This window comes from Limulus polyphemus, unplaced genomic scaffold, assembly GCF_000517525.1.
Source record: "Limulus polyphemus unplaced genomic scaffold, Limulus_polyphemus-2.1.2 Scaffold4013, whole genome shotgun sequence".
Lineage (NCBI taxonomy): Eukaryota > Metazoa > Arthropoda > Merostomata > Xiphosura > Limulidae > Limulus > Limulus polyphemus.
Window position 1 is genome coordinate 33,531 of NW_013669623.1, and position 5,862 is coordinate 39,392.

The window sequence follows — 5,862 nt, forward strand, 5'->3', positions numbered from 1 at the left end:
TACCTAGTACTAGTATATACGTAAAAATAATTACTGCATGAATACATTATATGATTTATAAAGAGTGATACCAGTATAGTATAATTAGAAAAATAATTCTGCATGAATACATTTATCTGATGCCTTTATAAAGAGTGATTACCCAAGTATGTATATTAAGAAAAAATAATTCTGCATGAATACATTTATCTGATGCCTTTATAAAGAGTGATTACCCCAAGTATGTATATTAAGAAAAAATAATTCTGCATGAATACATTTATCTGATGCCTTTATAAAGAGTGATTACCCCAATATGTATATTTAATTAGAAGAAAACAAAGCAATAGATTTAAAAAAGTATAACATTTTTACCTTACAATTTATAAATATATTTGTCCTTGTAAAAGAATATAGAAAAACATTTGTAGCATTTAAATGTGTCTTACCACAAAAAAACGTTAAAACCAACTGTATTTAAATTTACCTGATTAACTTTTGGAATTACAGCAACCTATTTTTAAGGTTGATGCCATAATAGTTTTTATATTAAAACAAAAACCTTCATGAGAATTTAAAATTGCTTTAGATTGGTAAAACTTTAGAGTTGTAAAAAATAAATAAATGAATTAGTGAAGTTGTAGTTCCTTAATATTGTATATATTTGTAAATGGGGCTAAAATTTGCATTATTTAGTTGGCCAGCTAGGAGACTGTCTAAAATAGCAAAAGAATAATCTAATTTGCTTGGTAGGACCAATTAAAATTTTAAACATTTTTCCTATTTTACCTATCTAATTTGCTAAAATCATTTAGTTAGCACTTGCCAGTTAGGAGGTTGTCAAAATCAAGAAAAAAAAAATTAATTTCTCCAACAGGGCCAATTAGAATTTTTCATATTTTACCCTTCTAATGTACATTTATATTTTTTTTCCTAAAATCATAATTGTGTTTTGTCTCATAGAAATACCTTCTTTACATTAATCTCTCAAATGGAACCTCTAGATTTCTGGGATCCCTCGTCTATTTTTTGGACATTATGAAAAATTCCTATGATGTCTGAAATGAAAAGGGGGTTCCTGGAACAAGTGAATGACAAGAACAATCCAAACGAAGTGTGACAAATATTAACATTTCAATTGAAAATACCTTTTGGACAGAATTAAAATAGTAATCTCGTTATTTTTTTATCTGGATTAATTTAAGGATTACAAACATTTCAAGAGTTATATAATAAAAAACTGTTAATTTAAATTAGAGTTTTGTTTAATATTACACACATTACATAGCAGCATATGGAATTAACATATATATATATACAGTTCTTGGAATGGATCGGTTAAACCTGATAAAGAGTAATTAGAAATTTTGGATCCTGATTTGTAATAGATACCACCAAGTAATGTTTTGGTTATAATAACTGTGTTAAATAAATAGTGTAATTCTTTGCACATCCTTTATAAAATGCACTATTAGCTTTTCTAAATTGAAAGTTCTTGTAAAAAAAAACTATTGCCCATTAGGATGTGCTATATTTCAAATTACTTACAAATTTTGTACTATTTAGCCATATATAGAATATTGGAAGTAGTTATGGAAACTATAGAACAAAAGTAAATATTACACAGAATGCTATCTGTTTTTGTGAAAATGGACTACACAGTCATGTGTTGATGATTGTTTAAACTACAATTGATTGTTATCTAGCCAATAAAAAGTGCCACACCAGAATACAGTTTATAAAAGTACATGCAGTCATAGTGTGATAAAGTCATGACTTCACAGTGCACAAAAAGCATGTAGAAATAATAGTTTTGGCTTGTTGAGGATACTTCATGTGAAAACTTGCAGTAAGATCTGTATGCAATATATGAAGAAGATGAGTGAACAGACACTGTTATTAATAAACATTTACTGATGAGAAGAGCTAAGTAAACCAAAAGGTTGAAATAGGGAATGAACCACAAACAGTGAAATGAGCAGTGGTGGAGACATTGTGCCCTTTATAAATGAATACAAGTTTGAATTGTTCAGCAACAGTTTTTCTGTTGTTGTTTTTTTACTGTCCAAAATACACATAGTGAAGTGTAATAAGGAATCATTACAAGTTTAGGTCAGTGGTATTGGCTAATGGCTAGACAAACAATGTTTGGGATTGGCTAATGGTTAGATAAACAAAGTTTCGTATTAACTAATGGTTAAATGAACAATGTTTGGTATTGGCTAATAGCTAGACAAACAATGTTTGGTATTGGCTAATTGTCATATAAACAATGTTTCGTATTGGCTAATGCTTAGTTAAACAATGTTTCATATTGGCTAATGGTTAGATAAACAATGGTCGGTATTGGCTAAGTACAAATGCATTTTGATTTGTCCTGACATTCCCTCAGGAATGTGACTGTTGGATGGGGATTCATCTTCCAACAAGACAATAATTTCAAGTATGCAGCAGATTTAAAACAAAATCTTAACAGTAAATAGGCTGATGGAATACTTGCAACAATGACTTAGCCTGCAGAAAGTCTCAATTCGAACATTCTTGAGCTTGTGTAGGCTTATGTAAAAATTGAAAAGGGTCATGCAGATAACTTTGTTGAATTGTGAGGAGCAATAGAAGACATTTGGAACAGTCATATATCATATAACAATCATATATTAATCTAGTGTGTGCCAGCATGAAAACAAGGTGTGCATAACATATGATTTTGTCCAAACGCTACAGAAGAGATGTCTACACTAGCCATCCCTAATTTTGAAAGAGCTTGTCAACACTACCCACTGACAACTCTTGAGCTTCTCTTTAGCATCATATTATAACACTCCCATAAGTAAATGGGTGCATCATTAATAAATTCATTACCTAGATCTATTATTTGTTGTTCATACAAAATTAGGCACATTTATATTATATTAAAAGTAATAAATTTGGTTCACTAAAATTTCACATTATAATTTGTGGTCTACTTTTTGTAAATTTAATATTGTGTAGCCTAAGTATTAATATTATGATGGACACACACATATATATATATATATATTCTAAAGTAATTAAACAAATGAAACATTCTAAATTATGAGAAGTATAAGTTTATAAATTCATATTTTGTACAACTTAAAATCGTTTATGAGCTATGGAAAACATGATAAATAAATGTCAGTTTATATACTAAGTATGCATTATTTTTAGGTCATTTGAAAAATTAAAATTCTTGACCAAGAGACGCCACAGATTAAGAAGAAACTAACATACTTTCTATATATTTAACAACTGGATTGGTGTAAATCTTCCAAAGGTGGTACATTTGTGTACTTCTGTGTAAAAATTGTGACTTAGATGTTATTTAGATAAGTAGGGAGAATATCAAGTCAAAAAATAGTAACTAGAATTTCTAAAAATTTTCAAAAGCTTCACAGGTGCAAAAATTACCTAAAGGTAAAATCTTTTAGACATAAGCATAACAAGCTGTATGATATGCATGTTGTAGTTACAAGTCGGTTCTAAAATTTTCCCGACTACATTGTTATAATTCAACTAGTTAATTTTAGAATTTATGATTTACCTCCAATTCAGTCATATTGGATGTATCAACCAACATATATAATGTATTTATATAAATAAAAACTTCATTTACCAGACAATCCAGAAACTTTTACCTAAAAGAAAGCTTAACTGATTTTTTTGTATATATTTTATATTTATTTATAAACAATTGAATATGTTTTCGAAGAACAGAAATGTTTATTTTGCTACAAAACTTGTACGTATGCGTTGTGTTTTTAATTGATTTCATCTTGTTTGCAGGAACTGCTGCATAAAGGATCCATTTACAACAAAAGTTAAATTTTCTGAACAGCTTAAATCCAATTTCACAGCACTTTTCTATTTAAATGTTTGGTTGAAAATTATTACTGAGAAATTATCAGTTGTTCAGATATGATGATACTTATGCCACCTATTTCACAGCTCATTTTGTTGTATATGCACAAGCTTTATGGTCTTAAAAGTAACATTTTAAAAGAGGCTATAGTGTAGAAGAAATATATATGTACAGTACTTATAAAAAATGTTTAGTTCATAATTTGAACCTCTGTGTTTAAAGCATTAACACATCCTTAGAATGTTGAAACATTAAGTTCAGACATTTTTTATCACAGGGAGAATAAAGTGGAAGACAATGGCCATAGCTACCAGCGAAGGAGAGTGTTTCCAATGCCCTTTGTGTTTGAAGGTGTTTAAAACAACCAGTCATTTAAGAAACCACTACTACTTCATGCACAGAAATGTATCTTACATTTGTGCTATGTGTGCAAAGACATTCAAACGGAAGGAACACCTACAAAAACATGAACTCAGATGCTGGAGCTCTCTTGCACGCTCTGCTGTTTGACTAGCTGTTGATATTTCACAAACGTACTTGAAGATTTGTTATATTGTTAATATATTATTTTCGCTTGGGATCATTTGTACAAGTTTATAAAACTACAATCCATTTGAGAATGGAACAAAAAATAGTAATATTTACAGTACTTTATGAGCAAATTTTTATCACATAATTAAATTGGTTCTTAGTAAAAGTGTCATACACAACTAGTTAATAAATGAAAGACTAGCCCAAACTATGCTCAGTCATTACAGGTAGTGTGATTTAAATTATTTCACAGTTTCTGTTGTGAAAAATTGATAGATACAAGGGATTTGTATGCATTGTTCATGAGGTTGAGTCACATATGTGTTGTAGCTGAGTTTAATATTTTTCTTTTTTGAATATACAGTAACCATATGAGCAGGGTAAAAAAAAAGTGTCAAAAGTTCTGCAATAGAAAATGAATTGAAATATCACAGAAAGAGTATCAGGTAACCATAGATGTCAAAATTTCATTGTATATTTCCCTGTACTGGCATTTTGTGCATCAATTAGCTTCTGTTAAAAGATTTTTTCCACATTGTTGAGTAATATAATAAATGTAAATTCTTGTTTTAAAAAATGGCACAAATTTAGATATTACACAGTGTGTATGTACTGATCCAAGTGTATCTTACTTGTTTGTACTTGGTTAGCTGTATAACAATGGTATTTACTATAGTGGAGTTTATTTTTTCAGTAATAAAGTTTTTATAGAGCTTGTGTATAGTTTCAGTTAAAATGCTATAATAACTAGCTTAATGTTAAGGTATATATCCACTTTCAACTTTATTCTTTTTTCTTATAGCACATAACTTTCTTTATTGATGCACATGAAACATATCCATTTGTAGGTACAGACCTGTGTATAACTTAATTTTATAATTCAGCTTTAGTTTTTTCTTCATTTTCTGATATCTACTATAAATGTGTAGTATGCAACCATTTATTAGTAAATTTTCATACTTCTACTGATGAATCTTCCTTCATGTCTAGTATTCAGGTAACAATAATTTCTGAGAGGTAAGCAAAAAGTAATCAACAATACGCATCAGATTCAGGAAATACTTGAATAAAAACTGAATGAGAAGGAATGAAAACAAAAAGCAAATACAACTGAATAGATAAGAAAGCTTTATTGTTGCTAATGTTTATCATATTGTTACGTCTCTGGTCGTTTGTTAATTTTCTGTAGAAATTCTTTCTGAGAAACTTCAGAGATACAAATCCTTTCTTAAATAAAACTAGTTTTTCTTTCTCAATTCAACTTTGCAATACACTTAATTTCCACAGTCACTTTAACTTAAACACACGCTATAATTCAAAACGTTTACTGCGCTTGACTCAGTTGTCCGTCTGTATTTTCAATCTCTCTGTCTGCTATACAATTTTGATTCCGATTAATTGACTGGTGCACTTATATTCAAGAATAGAGGGCGCCTAGCAAATACTGGATTATTCGTGATGTTCCCCGATCT

At 29.2% G+C, this 5,862-nt stretch overlaps 1 long non-coding RNA gene across 1 annotated transcript; it reads left to right on the plus strand.

Moving 5' to 3' along the window:
* The first annotated feature begins 147 nt into the window (after positions 1–147).
* Positions 148–5,107, plus strand: LOC111088562. Its single transcript, XR_002613038.1, has 2 exons — positions 148–1,148; positions 4,137–5,107. It is a non-coding gene; the product is annotated as an uncharacterized LOC111088562 (long non-coding RNA).
* Positions 5,108–5,862: the final 755 nt, after the last annotated feature.